Source organism: Saccostrea cucullata, unplaced genomic scaffold (assembly GCF_032062105.1).
Source record: "Saccostrea cucullata isolate Sc308-1 unplaced genomic scaffold, CSIRO_AGI_Scuc_v1 ctg2237, whole genome shotgun sequence".
NCBI lineage: Eukaryota > Metazoa > Mollusca > Bivalvia > Ostreida > Ostreidae > Saccostrea > Saccostrea cuccullata.
Genome location: NW_026938099.1, coordinates 1 through 17,935, shown reverse-complemented (window position 1 = coordinate 17,935; position 17,935 = coordinate 1). Strand labels below are relative to the sequence as shown.

General features: G+C 31.9%; 2 long non-coding RNA genes across 2 annotated transcripts; both read right to left on the bottom strand.

The window, feature by feature from the left end:
• Positions 1-11,629: 11,629 nt before the first annotated feature.
• LOC134249433 (uncharacterized) lies at positions 11,630-15,340 on the bottom strand. The gene is made up of 3 exons (XR_009988280.1): positions 14,736-15,340; positions 14,070-14,190; positions 11,630-13,670 (listed from the first exon to the last, which is right to left on the bottom strand). It is a non-coding gene; the product is annotated as an uncharacterized LOC134249433 (long non-coding RNA).
• Positions 15,341-16,264: 924 nt separating this feature from the next.
• LOC134249434 (uncharacterized) lies at positions 16,265-17,930 on the bottom strand. The gene is made up of 3 exons (XR_009988281.1): positions 17,850-17,930; positions 17,451-17,528; positions 16,265-17,311 (listed from the first exon to the last, which is right to left on the bottom strand). It is a non-coding gene; the product is annotated as an uncharacterized LOC134249434 (long non-coding RNA).
• Between the last annotated feature and the right edge of the window lie 5 nt (positions 17,931-17,935).

Below are 17,935 nucleotides of genomic sequence, written 5' to 3'. Positions count from 1 at the left end.
TTAATCCTCGTGTCCGTATTTTATTGGGTTTTTTCTTATTGTTTTTTTTATTCATTTCAAATTTATTATATATTTAATATTTGCTGGTAAATTCAGACAAGACTGAAAACCTTTGCTTTTGAACCCATATTTTGGTCAATTTCTGTAATATAGCTCTTTTATTGTAACACCTCACTAATTTGTTCTTAGCAATAAGGATATGCCCCTGTATATTTCAAAATATCTAATATTAAAATATATTAATATCTAAGTGCAAAAAATCTGATTTGTGAAAATACAACTCAACACATCTCTGACTCTGTTCAACCTTTCTTGAATAACAAAATTAAGTATTTAAGCAGAAACCTTTTTGAGTCATGACCAATTAATAATAAGCAAATGCCCTTTACATGTTGGACAGAATGAAGGTATCCAACAAACATTGGACAGGTGTCCAATACCTGTTGGGTTGTATTTTGACGAAGGGATTAAACTACCCAAGAACAATTGAACATGTGTACATTGTCCAATTCTATTTGGGTTTCTTGAATCTCCTTATCAAAATACAACCCAACAGGTAATGGACACCTGTCCAACTTCTCTTGGATATCTACATCCCACCCAACAGGTAATGGACACTTGTCCAATTCTTCTTGGGTTTCTTGAATTGTTTTATCAGAATACCACCCAACAGGTAATGGACATCTGTCCAACTCCTTTTGGATACCCTATCTACATCCCACCCAACAGGCAATGGACACTTGTCTAATTCTTGGGTTTCTTGAATTGCATCATCAAATTTTAAATACAACCCAACAGGTAATGGAAACCTGTCCAACTCCTCTTGGATATCTACATCCCACCCAGCAGGTAATGGACACTTGTCCAATTCTTCTTGGGTTTCTTGAATTGTTTCATCAGAATACCACCCAACAGGTAATGGACATCTGTCCAACTCCTCTTGGATATCTACATCCCACCCAACAGTCAATGGACACTTGTCTAATTCTTGGGTTTCTTGAATTGTTTCATCAAAATACAACCCAACATGTAATGGACACCTGTCCAACTCCCCATGGATATCTACATCCCACCCAACAGGTAATGGACACTTGTCCAATTCTTCTTGGGTTTCTTGAATTGTTTCATCAGAATACCACCCAACAGGTAATGGACATCTGTCCAACTCCTCTTGGATATCTACATCCCACCCAACAGGCAATGGACACTTGTCTAATTCTTTGGTTTTTTGAATCTCCTCATAAAATACAACCCAACAGGTAATGGACATCTGTCCAACTCCTCTTGGATATCTACATCCCACCCAACAGGTAATGGACACTTGTCCAATTCTTCTTGGGTTTCTTGAATTGTTTCATCAGAATACCACCCAACAGGTAATGAACATCTGTCCAACTCCTCTTGGATATCTACATCCCACCCAACAGGCAATGGACACTTGTCTAATTCATGGGTTTCTTGAGAATCCCCTCAACAGAATACTATCCAACATGCAATGGACACCTGTCCAATTTCTCTTGGATATCTTCATCCCTTCAATAGTATATAAACTAAAAGGTTTTGGATATTCTTCTTGGGTTGCTCAAATTTTTTTCATAAGAAAGAAAACCCAATAGGTATTGGACATTGGTTCAACTCTTCTTGGATATTACATCCCAGCATTAGAATAAAACACAACAGGTGATGTTTACCTGTCCAATTCTTCTTGGGTTACTTATACCCTTCATTAAAATTGTCAAATTTGTCTTGTATATTTATACTCTTGCATTAGATTGCAAACACAAAAAGTATGACATTTACCTTCCCTAGTTGAATTCAAATTTATCTGCATAAGCATACATAAGTCCAAAACATTTAATACTTTAATTCTAACATTCCACATCTCATTCAGTGTACACTTTACAAATGATAGGAAATATATAAGCATTTTGTGCCTAAACTTTTATGGAATTTTATAACCATGTTTGCAAAATTTTAATTTAAATATTGGAACTTGGAGCAAGTCATTACAGGTAGAGCAAGATGTTGAAAACCATATTGATAAATAGATCACACCTTTGATAAAATATTTGCCTTCAGTTGCTAAGATTGTGTTGTATTATATGGAAAATTTCTATAATCCTATTTATTACAGATAATGTACAATGCATATTTTCCCTGTAATAATAAAAATACTTCTGAGATGTAAAAGAATGAATTAAATAGTCACCGATGTTAAAAGATATTACATGATCTCATTAATCTGGTTTGGAAATCACAAACTTAGTTTTGAAGCCGATAAAACAGTGTTGCACCAGAAAACTCAGTTACAAGTACAATGAATGAATTCGTTGTATCAAAACTTTAAAATAATTGATGCACTATTTCCAAATCTTTTCGACAAATCGGGATAAAGATATTAAATCAAATCATCACTGTTATAAGTCTTAGAGCTAGAGAAAAGTCATTACATGCCCAAATTTAACATGTAAGACTTTTATCCTATATTTCAATAAATGTCAAAATAGTTTTATTTTTGTTTCTGTTCAATACTTTCTTCTTCAGGGTCTCTCATGGCCTATACTGTATGATACCTCCATTGACTCTGCTCTTTTATATCGCCATATGTTTATCCAGTAGCAGTGGTTATGCTCAGGCAATCTTTGAAATACTCCTCATTTCATGCATCTCCTTCAGTTCTGCCTCTGTCTATTTTATTCATTCTGCAATTAGATAAAGGCATTTCTTTGCCGTATAAAACATGTTTTTCTTGACTACAGCAAGATCACCCTTTATGTTGATCAAACCCAAACAAGAAGTAAAAGTATATTTCTTATTCAGAAATATGTATTGATAAATAAAATGGAAGAAAAACTAAATTCTGTCAACTCTTTTTTTTCTTCTACGTCTAACTGCATCTTCATCCTACCCCCCATCCGCCATAATTTTATCAAAATGGAATCATTATTCAACACACAAAACAATGTTGCATATTAATTAGACAGTATGTTAGCTTCTGATTGTAAAGAAAGATATTTTAAAAAGATTTTACACCTATATATTCCTTGCAAATTTTAGACTTCTAATGTAACACTATCAGTACATTAGGGGTACACAATCTTCAAAAACATCTCTACACTTAATGATAAAGCTTTCACATTAGTATTGTTTTTAGCCCAATGGTTCTGCTAAAAAGGATTTAAAATTGACCCAAACCTTACTAACTGCTTTGAAATTATAATTGACAGGGACAGAGACACACTTGACACTCCATCCCCCCTTCCTGGGGTATGCTTTGCACAAAATTTAATTAAAATTGACTAAGCTGGATAGAAGTTAAGAGCCATTCTCTGTAATGATTTGAAATTTTAAATAGGAGCTGTGGCACGCATAGTCTCAGAATTTCTCCAAACTCTCTATGATAAAAGTCATTGATACCCTAAACTGAAATCAGGCAAAAATTGGTTGCTATGTTTTATAGTTACCATGGCAACGTGTCTTAAAGTTCTAAAAATGGCATTTTTTAACATGTTTAGAGCCCCATAGTTAACATTTGCAGCAAAGCAAACAATTGGCAATGACTGTTTCCAAAAGTTGAAGGTCAGATGTCTCAAATGCATAATGAACATGTTTGGTAAATCAACTATTACATACGTTACTATGGTAACAAAGTATTCAAAAGTAAAAAGAAATATTCATTGAATTGAATAAAGTCATACACGTAAAAATAAAAAGCAATTATAGGATAAAATGTGACCAAATAATAGAAAAAAGAGCCTTGAAACATATACCAAGAACAAAATATGATATTTCATTTTGGTTGGCAATGGTTGCCAAGGTTTTTATATGACAGAGAGCCTTCAAAGTAACACTCTGTATGTTTAAATCTGATCCTATCATTTTAAAAAAGCACATTTCCTCATAACTAATGATCAATTTTATAAGATGTTGGTGTGTTCCAAGTTTTCCCATTTGAAAAAAATCAGGTTAGATTCTTTAAATAGAGCGTTGCTATGGAAATAAGCAGAAAATATGTGCTTAAAAACCTGAAAAATATTTTCTTTCCTTGGATACGTACCCTTAAATGTAGATTCCCAAAAATTTTATGATTGATATTTATTAACAGCTAACTTGACTTTTAATTTTGACTATCATCCAATCTCTAAGTGGATGCAAGAAGTTGGCACACAGGGTTTAATATTGATATAAAGTTCACAAAATCGAACATTTTCCCGTCTTGGTAACCATAGCAACAGTGTTGTTTTATTCATCAAATTTTATCAATATATGATATTCAACTTCAGTTCTAACAGATAAGTACTATTCAAGCTGAGTCCTTTAATATGTTTCTTGATTAAATGGCAATTTAATTCTCAATGCAGCGAAATATAATTCACTTTTAAGCACTGGTACTTTGTTTCCATGGTAACACTGCAAAGTAGCAATTATACCCAATTTTTATAATGGTTTTGGTGTTGCAAGGTCCTAAGGATGCATATTTGCCAGTCTTGAATTTTCATGTTTTTCCTCAAGACAGTAGCATTAACTCAATCTTAGTTACTGGTTTTGCATGGTTACACTGTGTTACCATGGCAACTATAAAAGTTATTTATAGAATAATATTGCTTATACTTATATACTTAAGGTCAAACATTTTCATTGTTTTTCTTAAGTCGTTGATTGAGTTTGAGCATGTAAAACCTAACATTAGTGAATACGGAGTGTTTTTCAGCATATTTCAGCATTTTAAATGTATTCCAAATGTACCCTTGGTTACCACTTAATTAGAGATATATTCTAAGCAGTTTCATTACAGTATAAGTGACATCAAGGTGTCATGTTTTTGTTAGAATGGTTTGTTTGCTTTTTCTAGTTTTTATTAAGTCACACTCAGGATTTAAAGTGGCTGAAAATCTCGAATTTTCAAACTTTTCCTGCTGTTGCCATAGCAACCGAGACACTTAGCAACGAAATTTTGTTTGATATTTGTTTCTGGTGTCAAGTACTAAGCATGGGTGAAGTTTCATCAAAATCGGTGACCATGCGTGGCAACGAAGTTTAAGTGGTTACAGAGAATGGCAATTAAAAATATGAAAAATTACAGTCAAACAGATTATGAATAACTTTCAGCACATCAGACATGAAGTAGTGATCCTTAAATAAAATACACCTACAAGATCACGGTGTAGTACCTAAACGGCTGCTATCGGAACAAAATCGCATTCATTGTTGCTATTCGAAAATTGTACGGCTGCTAGCAGAAATAAATATGTTGAAAACTCTTGGAACAAGTTGTAAAACTGTAAAAAAAAAAAAAAATGACCCCAAATCAAGATAGTCTCTGAAAAGTCCGGGTGCACGTAACAAGTAAGGTATTTCTACAGATGCTGTCATGTGTAATTTGAAGAATAGCCGTCTAATAATTTAGAATTAGTAAAATTTCCGAAGCCTGTACCAAATTATAAGTCAATAAATACCCAGTTTTCATGCTTTTATTCAGATTGTGGGTATTTTGGTATATGAAGATGAGTCAATCTATAATAATACTTAGAAATGATTTTTAAAATTTAAAAAGTGTATTTTGAAAGAGATTTTTGGATGAAACACGATTTTTTAAAGTTACGGTTGCTATCAGGGTCTTAGCATATATTGCACCGGTTTATAACTGAAAACATCGCATCGGTTGCTATTTGAAAATTTCCTTATTAACAGAGATATGAGACAAACTTATGCAGCAAATGTCAAAAATATACATTTTTAATACCCCAAATTGCATGTGAAATAAGACGTCTATATATGCAGTTGACTTTTTCCAACTTAACTCAGGGGTGTAACTTTTGAAAAGGGGGGGGGGCAGAAAAATTCAAATCTTTATTTTAAAAAAGCTGACATGGAAAAAAGGAAAAATTTCAAACTTCTTTCCTACCCTTCTTTGACTATACTGCAATAAAAAAGGGAATTCAATGAAAATTTCAATATAGATAAAGTTATGCTTGGAAGAAAGTAAACAGGTCTTTCAATGAACATTTTAGAAAGTAAAGGTTATGCTTGGAACAAAGTGGAGGGGGGGGGGGAGCACGCGTCTGTAAATCGAATGTATCGTATTTTTGCGAAGTAGAGCTGATCTTCGAAAAGCATTGCTACCCAAATCAAAAAGAAGGCTTTGCGAAAGGACCAGTAAATCAATTTGAAATAGCATATATTATATTTTATTTATTTATTTTTTTTTTACAATAATTTCTTTCACTTTCTTAAGTTAGAGTCTTTGGGAATTTTTGTAGCCTACATGTGCACTTAAACTTGTATAATATCTAGAAAAGTCAAAGTATAAGCTTTGTCAAATATTTCTAATTCCATATTTCTTTTTCGGAGTACGGTGATGCGTTGGTTCGTTTTACGACTAACATGCAATATTCAAAACATCGACCCCCTTTCCCCCCTTGCCTCATTAGGCTTTTTAGAGTTCTTTAAATTATATAGGTTAAAAAAGACAAGCCCCCCTCCCCGCCACGAAAGAAATTGTGGTTTCTATATTGATGTTTTTTACTTCTTTTTACTGTCAAATGTCTTGTAAATAGACTTAATGTGACTCTGGGAGTCTTTGACAATACTACAGCAAAGTTTTTTTTTCAATCACAGAAAACTCTCTAAACAAAAAAGGGGGGAGGAGCAGATCTCCCCCCTATATTTACCTTCAACGTGCTTTACCGTTGTGCATGTACAGTATATGAACGTCCTACGTACATAAATCGTAATCAATGTAAGCTCCTTAATATGTACATACGTTACTGTCCTGAGTGTCCACGTTTTACTCTTATGTACATTGTGCACTCTACATGTACTTGTGTAATTATCGACGTTGGGCAGCAAAACTTTATAACTTTATGTGAGCTTTATTCATTTATCAATTCATATTTTTTTTATCAGATAAAGAGATTGCTAAATGTAGGTTTATGTTTGGATTTGTAGAGGTGGGTTGCGTAAATATTTGTGATAAATTATCTCTCGGGGTTTGTGAATCGATAATTATAATTTTGTTAAAATTTTAAAATTCCAAATCGTAAATTTAATCAATCTGGCACAATAACATAGCTGGACTATAATGAATTGAATGATCACATGGTCTAATGGATAACACAAAACAGATGTGTGTGTGAGGGTGTTTGTGTGTGCATGTGCCATAGGCGTCGGAAGCAAATTGAAAGTTGGGAGAGGGAGGGGGTGGGGGGTGGGGGCTACACCAACAAAAAAATTAGCATAAGTTTTCAGTGCATATAGTATGTCTACATGTATCTTTGCAAAAAAGTGGGAAGGCTTAGCTTCCCCCTGTTCCAAAGCCTTTGTGTACAGGGTACATGTACAAACAAACTCAACTATTTACATCATACATATAAATATATACGAATAATTTGTCATTATTATTAAATTTATGATCGAAAGTAACATACATGACAAGTCAATTTTTTTTAGAAAGAATATATATGATAGTTTTCTTTAACTATAATTTGCATAGCATATGAAAATTGAGGATGTGATTTCATGAAATTTGAAAACTTAAACCTTTTCCAATAGTTACCGGTGCCGTTGTCTAATAGTAGCCGTAACACAAGATTCTCCTAATAAAAAAGCTCTGGCATTTCAGAAACCTATCGAATTGGACAATAATATAAAATAACCAAAAATATTTACAAATACAAAAAAATTTTTACTTACCTGAAAAAGATGACAATCAAAAAAAAAAAAAAAAGTTAAAGTTGCCCAAAGTCGAAAATCCTATTTCGTGGGGGAGGGGGTTAGTCAACTTTTTCTCAGTGTCAACTACTTTTAGTACCAATTCTTATACTACATTTTCGGTACATTTCTAAAAGTGGGGGAGCCAAACAGGCTTTGAATTAACATTTCCTATAGTGTAAGTAAAGTTGGGAAAAAAAGTGGGGGGGGGGCCCCCCCTGCCCCCCCCCCCCCCCCGGATACTACGCCCCTGCAAGTTCATCCATTTTTTTCCACTAGAAACCGCCCAACTTTCAGATAGCAACAAAGAACGCGCATTTCTTTCTGATAGCAACCGTTTAGGTACTACACCGTGAGTTATGCATGTACAATGTGTACAAGTTTTCCCTCTATCTCTTCTAATTTAAGAAGGGAAAATGTCTCTAAAAATCTTATGGTTGGCATGAAGTATCCCTGTTCATTTTACTGATTACTTACAATTGTCCTATTTCTGAGGGCCGAGGGTCATCTTCTGATGAGTGTGTTCTCTGCAATGTTCACAATTGCAGTTCCTGTTTGACCTGTTACATATTGAAAATCCTCTGAACATGATTATGGTTTTAATTTCCATTGTAATTATTGATTACTTTTATAAAAAAAATCTAAACCAATTTATTGTAACATAATACTTAGGAAAATATTTATGTAATATCAATGGAAAAAAGGAATCATTATCTCCAGTTATCCTAAAATCACAAGTAAGCATTAATCATATAAATTCACATACGCAAACCCATTAGCTTTTTGTGCTATTAAATCATAGTCATCGCTGTGCAGTAAAGGAAATCAAGTACTAATCCACAGCTTTGTGGCAATAAAGTTAACATCCCCGAGTAAAAAATGACAAGCCCAAATATAGAGGCAAAAATTAAAAAGTAACATTGAAAAAAAGTTCATCGTGAAAAAAGTCAGGGTATTAACTACAAATGATTCTTTTTAGAATTAAAGTTTTATTTAATTTTCGCTAGTAAAATTTAATCATATATAAATGAATGATTTCAAAAATTGAAAAAAAAGATTTTAAATATTCCTTTTCTGGTCATTCACTAGTTTGTCTAATTAAAACGAAGCAAAAATCATTTTGTTTTCTTCTTGAATCATTTAAAGCCATATATGGCGTATGTACAATGAAAATTATTAGACTAAAATTATAAGAACTTATTATTTGTATCATTAATTTATAAAAACATGATAAAGATAGAAATTTTCCGTAAATTTCAAAATCTAAGTCAATTGCGTTAGAAAGATATCAACATTTAATTTGGATTCTCGGAATTTTCTCCGACTTGGAAGAAAATACAAAAGATTTAAATAACACATTAAGGAGAAGATAAAATCGTATTATTATATAAAACAAGGTGTTCTCCGTGCTCCGAATTGTATGAAAAGCTTTAATTTAAATGTATTAACTATATTTCTTTACTTAATTTTGTATTTTTCAAAAATATATTTTTTGATCAGTTACGCCATATATGGCTTTAAAAAACGCTACCTAATTGCATGACACTTATTATTGAGCTGATTGAGTAAATGTATATAATTTAATAATGAGATATCTGTGAGGCATATATGTACATGCAAATATTGCTATATTAAACAAAGGAAAGGGGGGAATTCAAATTAGGAAATAAAAGATCGTTTTTAAGTAAATCAGTCTTGTAGTACTGCAAAATGGATGCAGTTGTGGAGATTTATGGATAATATGAGCATGCTGTCTGGAATATTTCCATATTAGGGAATTAAATAGCAAAAAAGAGTGAAAATACCGGTGGTGCTTTTCATGTATTACATGTGTATTTTAAAATTCCTAATAGCCCAAGGGGATTCCTCAGTGCAGAAAACCACTAACCCCATCCTCAAAAATGGAAGCCCCGGGTGTAACGCGATGCTTATTACACACCCATCATGTGAAATAGTTATAGAAACCCTATATCAATTTCAGTATTGTTTTAGATTAATTAAAACAAATAACAAAAACAATAATTTAAAAAAAAAAATCAAAATAAAGCAGACACTCAGTCAAAATCAAAGACAGAAAGAAGCAATGTTATGACTGAAAGTTTTTCAGTAATACAATGGATCTCTTAATTTGCATATCAGATGAGATAAACTTACGTACAATTATTTAGTTGTTGTCAATTATCCCATTTATCATCATCTCAGCTCACTTTGCGATTGTAATACTGTCTACATGAACTGATAATTTACCTGTTTACAGCTGATTTATGAACACACGAGTGTTGAAATTTTCATTTCCCTTTCCAATATACATTGTCAGAACATACTTAGTTGGATATGATATAAAATTAAATAATAAACACTTTCGATTTATTAAAAATTATCTAACAATATACGATCATTTACTAAATACTTCTCGCCCCCAAGAGAGTTAAAAAGACAGAGAAAATTCTAAATTCAAACAAGTGCAACTTAGGATTAATTGTTCCGATATATCTATTTTAATTTTGTGCACAATTGTTTTCAAAATTACATTAAAATCTATTTTCCTTAAACAGAAACCAGCAATGGATAAATGTTAATCGAATAAAATCAGAAAATCTTGTTGACATTAAGTGTTTCTTCATGTTCTTAGTCGCCATATTTTTTCTCTCCATGAAAAAAAAAACGTTGTTATGATCAGGATCAACGGAAGTTGATTTTCGGAACTCTCGAGAATTTAGAGTTCCGAATGTAAAACTGAAACAACAAAACAAGGTGCGTCCGTGAAAGCAACTTTTTTGGACACTTTTTTGGACAAATCGTCGTGTCCAAGTTTTGTTGGGTACTAACCTGCAAATACCCAATTAGGGTGTTTTAAGCATATTCAGCGACACTTCTTATTGGGTATACCCAATAAGCAAAAAGTACCCAATAAGTACAATCTTGGCATGAAAAATACCCAATAAATGCACTCTCGTAAACACGGACGGACAGACAGACAGTCGGACGGACGACGGACAAAATGTGATCAGAAAAGCTCACTTGAGCCTTCGGCTCAGGTGAGCTAAAAAGAATTGTAAAATTATTATCCATTACTAAAATTGTCACCTGAAGTAGGAAAAATTGCATTTGAACCTAGTAGACAATACATGGTGATGAGAAGCTTTCATACAAATACCAACGTCTTTTTGATGAAAGTGTTCATTAAAACAATTGAATATGGACTGAACATAACAATTATCACTGAGCTTTGCATAGGATGATACCATTAAGTACATTAATACGTTTACTCCTTCATCTTCAACGTAGCATTTGGCAGGCCATTGCAGATTCGATCGCTTTAGAAGAATCCGTCCAGTTTACACTGCATTTGTGTGTTCTTGGTGGACTGCTTTGACTTTGGCTGCTGCATAAATTCTACATTTCTTGGCCATTTCCGAACTCCCAATAAGTTTTCTTTTGTTTTCTCCCCAAATAACGATGGATTGCCTGATTTAATATAATATAATCTATAATGACTTTTATTCTTTCATGTCAACTTTTGCATTGCAGTGACAAATTGTTACATATATAATAGAATTTTTAGTATGTTGTATAATTGTAAATATACTTGCGAGGCTATTATATGCTCGCCCTGTGCCCCGAATCTGCCATGCTCCATCAAAACTGGCTGAAAGGTTCCTTTCACTCCCAAAATTAATCCATTACATGTCCCAACATAAGTTATCATGTATAAAAAGAAAAAGAAAAAATATATATATCAAGACTACACAATTGAAAATATAAATATAAATATATTTAAATTAAAAGTTTTCCTTTTTTAAAATATGAATAATATAATAAGATGAGAATAATTTTTCCCTTATACGATACAAAGTAATTGGATGTAGCCACTACACGATAACTGCGACAATACTTTTTTGAAAGGCAAATTAAAAAAAACGTTTTCCGAAGTTTTTGTTCATAAATAATTAAATAATGTATATCAAAAAAAGCTTTTCGTCATATTTTGCTAAAATGTATCATTTTGCCCTGCAAAAGAGTAGTACCGCAGGTATTGTGAAACGGTCTATTCTAAACAAAGAACTCCTTTATCAGATTCTTCTTTACATGAAACACATAAAACATATAAATATATCAAAACATATAAAAACACATTTTAATTTCTCAGCAAAGAATCTGTAGACAACTTTCTTCAGCCATTAAATCCAGCTAGTTCCAAACTTCTCTTTCCTGCTCCTTCAGACTCTTCAAGGTAATTGTAGGAATGCTCAGAGAAGCCAATAAACAATTCGCTTTGAGTTTCACAAAGTCCTTCATTAATCACTATGCTAAAAAAGGCATTAAATTTGCATTTTAATAATTAATAAAGAGCAACAGTTCTATACAGGGTTATAAACAAATTCTTGATGGAAAGGGGTGTCAAATGAGAAACTTTAACACTACCAAGCTGCCGCTAATTTAGTAATAAAATCTCATGTTAACACCACTTCGTGTTTTGTGTTTTCCGTCTGTTGGTACCTCGTTTAGGTGCTCATTCCGAAAAATTACATTTAGCAATTTAAACATGTGCTAGGGAGAACTTTCTTTCGCTCACACAACTGAACAAGTTATTGAGTGGATGACCGCATAGTTGATAGCTCTTCAACCCGTCTGCGATAATGCCCAAATTCACAACCCGACTGCGCCACTGGGACTTCTTCTCTTCATTTTCTTGCGACAATACAACTTTTTTTGTGATTTGGCAAGTATCGTCAACACCATTATCACCATCGAAATATTTGTGATCTGTTCCAACTACATGTATATGTTCTTAAGATTAAGACTAGTCAAGTAAGTCAAGTAAATTGTATTGATTGTCGACATCTGTAAAAATAAACGTTTCTAGTAAAAAGAAAAAGATAATTTAAATGAACCATTGAAATGACACTTTAAGGGTAAACAAGCACAGTTACTAGCTGCCATTTAAATAAACTAAGAAATAAAGAAGCAACATAAATTATTTTGCAAACTTATGACTATCACAGGTAAAAGAAATATAAAGTACAATACGCCCCAGATTATTGTAACTCTAGTAAGCACTGAATCGAACATGCTGATGGAATGAATAATAATAGAGAGAAATATATAATATATGACTCTCACGAGTAAGGACATCTATAAAGCACAGAAAAGTACCTAACATTTACTAGTACTGACAGAAAAGAAAAAACTTAATATCAAGTAAGCAACATAGGTATCAATTATACATATGCTTGGACATTCAAACAACATAAATAATAATATTAATATATGAATAAAGAAAAATGATTAAATAAACAAAACAAAAGAGATTTCTCACTATTACTCACTTTACCGCTATTACGTATTTTGCTTTTCTCTCTTCCCATCGTTAATCCTTCTTTCTGACGAGATTCTTTAATAAATCTTTCCTTGTTATCTCTCGGCATTATTTTTAGCGCAGTTTATTTAACCGGTATGACATTCGCTTTGAAATATTAAAACCCAGAATAGTCTGAATTACGAATCCGACCATTGTGACGTAATACCAATTCTAACTCGCAATACCAATTCTTACTTCTAACTCGATCTTTGTGACGTATTTCAATGGTGAAATTTCAAGCATAACTCTATGTATGTTCTATTTTTACTCAAATTTACCAGACGAGTATACTTTTACTGAAATTAAGTATCAGAAGTGTTGTCTTTAATTTTAATTGATAATTGCTTTACAAAACTGTGCAATAAATTAAAATGTAATTGATGATTTTGTAAAAAAGCTCATTCTCAAGTCGAATGTCTGATTCCAGAACCTTCTTACAGAGGTCTGATAGGGCATGTTTCTAACTGTGAGTGCAAAAATATATGATTAAATTTCTTTTTCATGATATATCAAGATAGATTTTGTATTCTAGAACAAAATATCAACGCTTCAGAAAATTCAATTTGAGGGAAATTTTGGCCTAGCTGTTATGTAGTACCTAAAATGTAAAAGTAAATTTCAATCAATACTTAGTATAAAATATAATTGAATGATACAAACACTTTTCTCTACCATATTAAGCAATAGCCCGAGACATCAATATCAGCCGGAGGGCTGAAGGCCCAAGGGCTGATATTGGTCAATCGTTCATGCGGGGTGTGATGTGACCCAATCATATTTTTATTATTGTTAGTAATAAAAAAAACACGTCAAGTAAAATACAAAGAAATCATCTTGCGCGTGTTACATGTACTTACATTTAACGTAATTTAATAGAACAGTTATTTAAAAGTATGAGAATCAAGAGAATGTGAAGGATAATAATATGCACCTTTTTTGTTATTTGTAAAATCTAAAGTTAACGTTGTCGAGTTATTCCAATGCAATGTAATATTACCATTAATTTCCTTTATTTTCAGTTGATTCATTGTTGTTGCTGCGTATGAGAATTGGTCTGTTATGACTGTTGGTTTACCCTCAAGTGATATATTTAATGAAGTATGCGGAGGAACTGCGGTCTATTTAAAAAAGGAATAAGGAATAAAAAGTTATCAGTTTAATAATTAATTTTGATTCAATATTTCTATCGTCACCTTACCTTGTTTAAGTATATGTGTTAAAAATAAGATAATCTATAGATAAATATGTTGTTAATACAACGATATTAAAAATTGTAAATCCAACGTTTCTCAAATTTTGTGGTCGACAAAATGTTTTATGTCACATTATTCAGTCATTTAGTAAAATGTTAAAGGAACTGGTAGCCCATTTTCTCACATTGAATGGTCTATAGATTTTCCTGATTAGCTCATCGTGACGAAAGGCACGACGCAGATGTGGCCTTTTGAAGGGAATCATCACTCATTTGTGGCAACTGATCATGATCCCATTTCTGATTTTGAGAGATCTTTATATGCTCGGCTCACAACTGATATTGTAGATTTCAAATTTATGAAGGAATAAAGTATTGCAAAAAATGTTATTCTCCAGTAGTAGACTATCTTGTAAAATCAAGTATCATTTATATGCATGTTGAAAACAATCTTTTTGAGTTTTATTTTACCTCACTGTTGATTTTTGTCGTCTTTGGTTGATTTATAAATGCTGTAACTGACGTTAGTATCCAATTTTGTTTGTGGTATATGTTTGTGGTAAGATTTGTTTCCCTTTCTGGTGTTGTGCTCATTGCAGGTCGAGCGGTAAATATGGTCTAGAGAGTGAACGAAAACGTTTTAAGCTGATAAAAATTTAGATTGTAATCATTCGTCAGAAATACACTGAAATAAAATCTTTCAATGCCTCTTTTGATATTAGATTCAGGAAATAAAGACGGAACTGCGGGACTTCTAAATAAGAATAGACGTAAAATCTCATTGTTAAATAAGACACAGAATGTTTGTTCATATTTTCATTAAAAATATTTCTCAAGAACTTATTGCATGGATTTTGAATCAAAGAGAACAAACTAAAAATATGAATGCACAAATCAAGATTTTGAAAAGAAAATCATTTAACGTCAGTTCATTGTTTTCTAAAAAGGAGTATTCCACTAAAGTATAGTAGCTTGGTTCCTTTGTTCGCCCTTATATCACAGAATATACTTAAAGTTACAACATTATTTTAATTTTCATGATGTATAACATAGTATTTCTAATCAAAATGATGGTGACTCATAATTTGTAACATTGAATATCAAGAAATACAATCAATTTTCCAACACCTACCGCACATACAAATTCCGGAACATTTTCTTTCGAACAGAGCATGTTTTTTTATTACAAGAAAATGGGCGGAGACATTTAAATAAGGTACTATATTAAGAAATACATTGTGAGCTGTAGCTTGAGATAGGATAAATATGATAATATTAATGCTTGTTTTTATCTTTTATTTTGCATATTATTCGTTTTTTTTAACTTGTAGTGGGTGCGGTTCTTCTTTTGGTTCTCGAGGAATTTTTAGTTGTTGTTTTGAGAAAAAATAGAAAAAAAAATACATAGAAAAAAGTTTGATAAAGCGAAAGAAAAAGAGGAACCCAGTTTCCAAACTTGAAAAAAAAAATTGTTTATGTAGGAGACAAAATTTTACTCATTTTGATTTGAAAAAAATTAAAATCAATGTGTATATATATCTTATTCATATCGTACAGCGTAAAGGCGTTTAATTTTCTTAAGGGGGTGGGGGGGGGGGTAAGATTTATCTCCAAACAAAGTCTCACCCCTCCCCCTGATATTACCTTCCTGACATGTATGACTTGTGTATTTCTGAATTTCGCGCTAAATGTTGTACATATTTAATATTCTGCATTGCTTATCGATAGTTGATCAATACATGACGTGTACAAATACATAATTATACACTTCAATTTCAGTTGTTGGAATAAAGAAACATTATTATTATATTTCACACGGATTCTTTCTGTCTCATAATAAAGTTCACAAGATTGGGAGATGAAATCCGAACTTAATTATTATCTTCTCTGTTGCATTCTGTTAACACATTCGAATATTTTGTCCGAATTTATGAGCCCAAAACGTGGATAAAGTGTAAAGTTTCTTTGGATATTCAAGAAGCTAGTATAGTGTACATGTATTTGTTTATATTAAATGAAATTGTAACTTCTTTGGAATAGTTTGCGTGGATTTTGTTAGTTTTTTTCCGGAAGGAAATGTTTAAATGTGTATTTATATACATATTCTAGTACATATATATTGTTTCGTGTGTTCTTCGAAATGGCAATGCCCAGGAAAATTACGATTACACGCCTTAGAATTAAGAAAAATGTCCTGGAAAATCATCAAGGCCCACAGTGTAACATAAATGATATTCATCGAAGTCTAGTGAGAACTTTGTTTTGGATTTTAAAAAATGAAATTGGTTAATTGTACTGGTCAAATACAAGCTCCATGTGTAGCCTCATAAAATAAACAAGCTTTCCGGAGGTATTCACCTGTGACGGTATAGATTTACGTGACTTATTACCTATAGTAGGTCAACAAGAGGTTAATTCTATGTAAATGTACTCACCAAACAGATTCAAAATCAAGTTACTTTTATGTAGAAAACATAGAGCGCAAGGTTGTTCAACAAAGATATTTTCACACATCCTTTATAAATATAATATACACATTATATTTCGATCTCGACTTTGAAAAAAAAACCTGTGCTCGATGTTTACGAAAGCTATAAAGTGTGTAACTGTCACAAATTTCTTTTAATATTCATGAAAATCAAATGACCCGACCTTCAAAACACAGCTTCGCATGTCGTCTATTGCAATTATTTAATATTTTGAAACCCTGGCGCATATACCACAGACATAAGAGTAAACACTTACCAGAACTGTGCTAAAACATGGTTGCTGGTTTGAATAGCATCATTTTTAACTTATACAACCAGATAATTAAAGAAGATAATAATTATTGCAAATTACGCTTCTTGTATGAAAACGAAACTCTTTCTGGACATTCATGTTTTGCATGTTGCACTGTTTGAATGATATAAAAACATTATTAATCATACTTCTGAGCAGAAAAACTGTATCCACACAATCAAAACAATCAACAAATGGACATCCATTTACACGGCACTGTTGACAGGAGGAATTCTTGCATTTCTCGAAGTCGGTAAACTTATCACCTGCAATTGTAAATGTTTCATGCACTTTAATTATTACTATCTTAATAGACGTGCCACACGTTATTCGAAATCAAATCAATTCAAGTTTCCAAATTGAGATTAAAAGTGTATTTACAGGAAACATAGAGAATAAAAACACCTTGATCAAAAGCTGTATAAATTTGCCTTATGAAAACTATACAACTGGACCTGTTCCTTAACGGATGTTTCAGCAGTTCTAGATAAAAAAAAATCGTGAAAAAAGTAAAAAAAAAAAATGCAAATACTTGTTCTATAGAGAAATTCACAAAAATCAAGGAAAATGAACATTGATCATTTAGGTATAATCTTTCTTGACTTTTCTCAGAAATATATTTAAGAAATAAATCTTATTTTTATAAAAGAAATCATATACAGTTTGATTACATCTTTTTACTTAACATAATTATAGACAGGTATAATCAAGCGAAATTTAATAAAGTACTTTTTAAGCGAGTGTAACTTGTTGATTTTATGTTCATAATAAATAGAAAAAAAATATAGAAACTAAATTACTCACTTAGATTTTCTCGTTCATTCATACGATTTATATGTATTTCACAGCATTTATTTGTTTTGTCACAGTTTGATGCAGATAAATTGAAG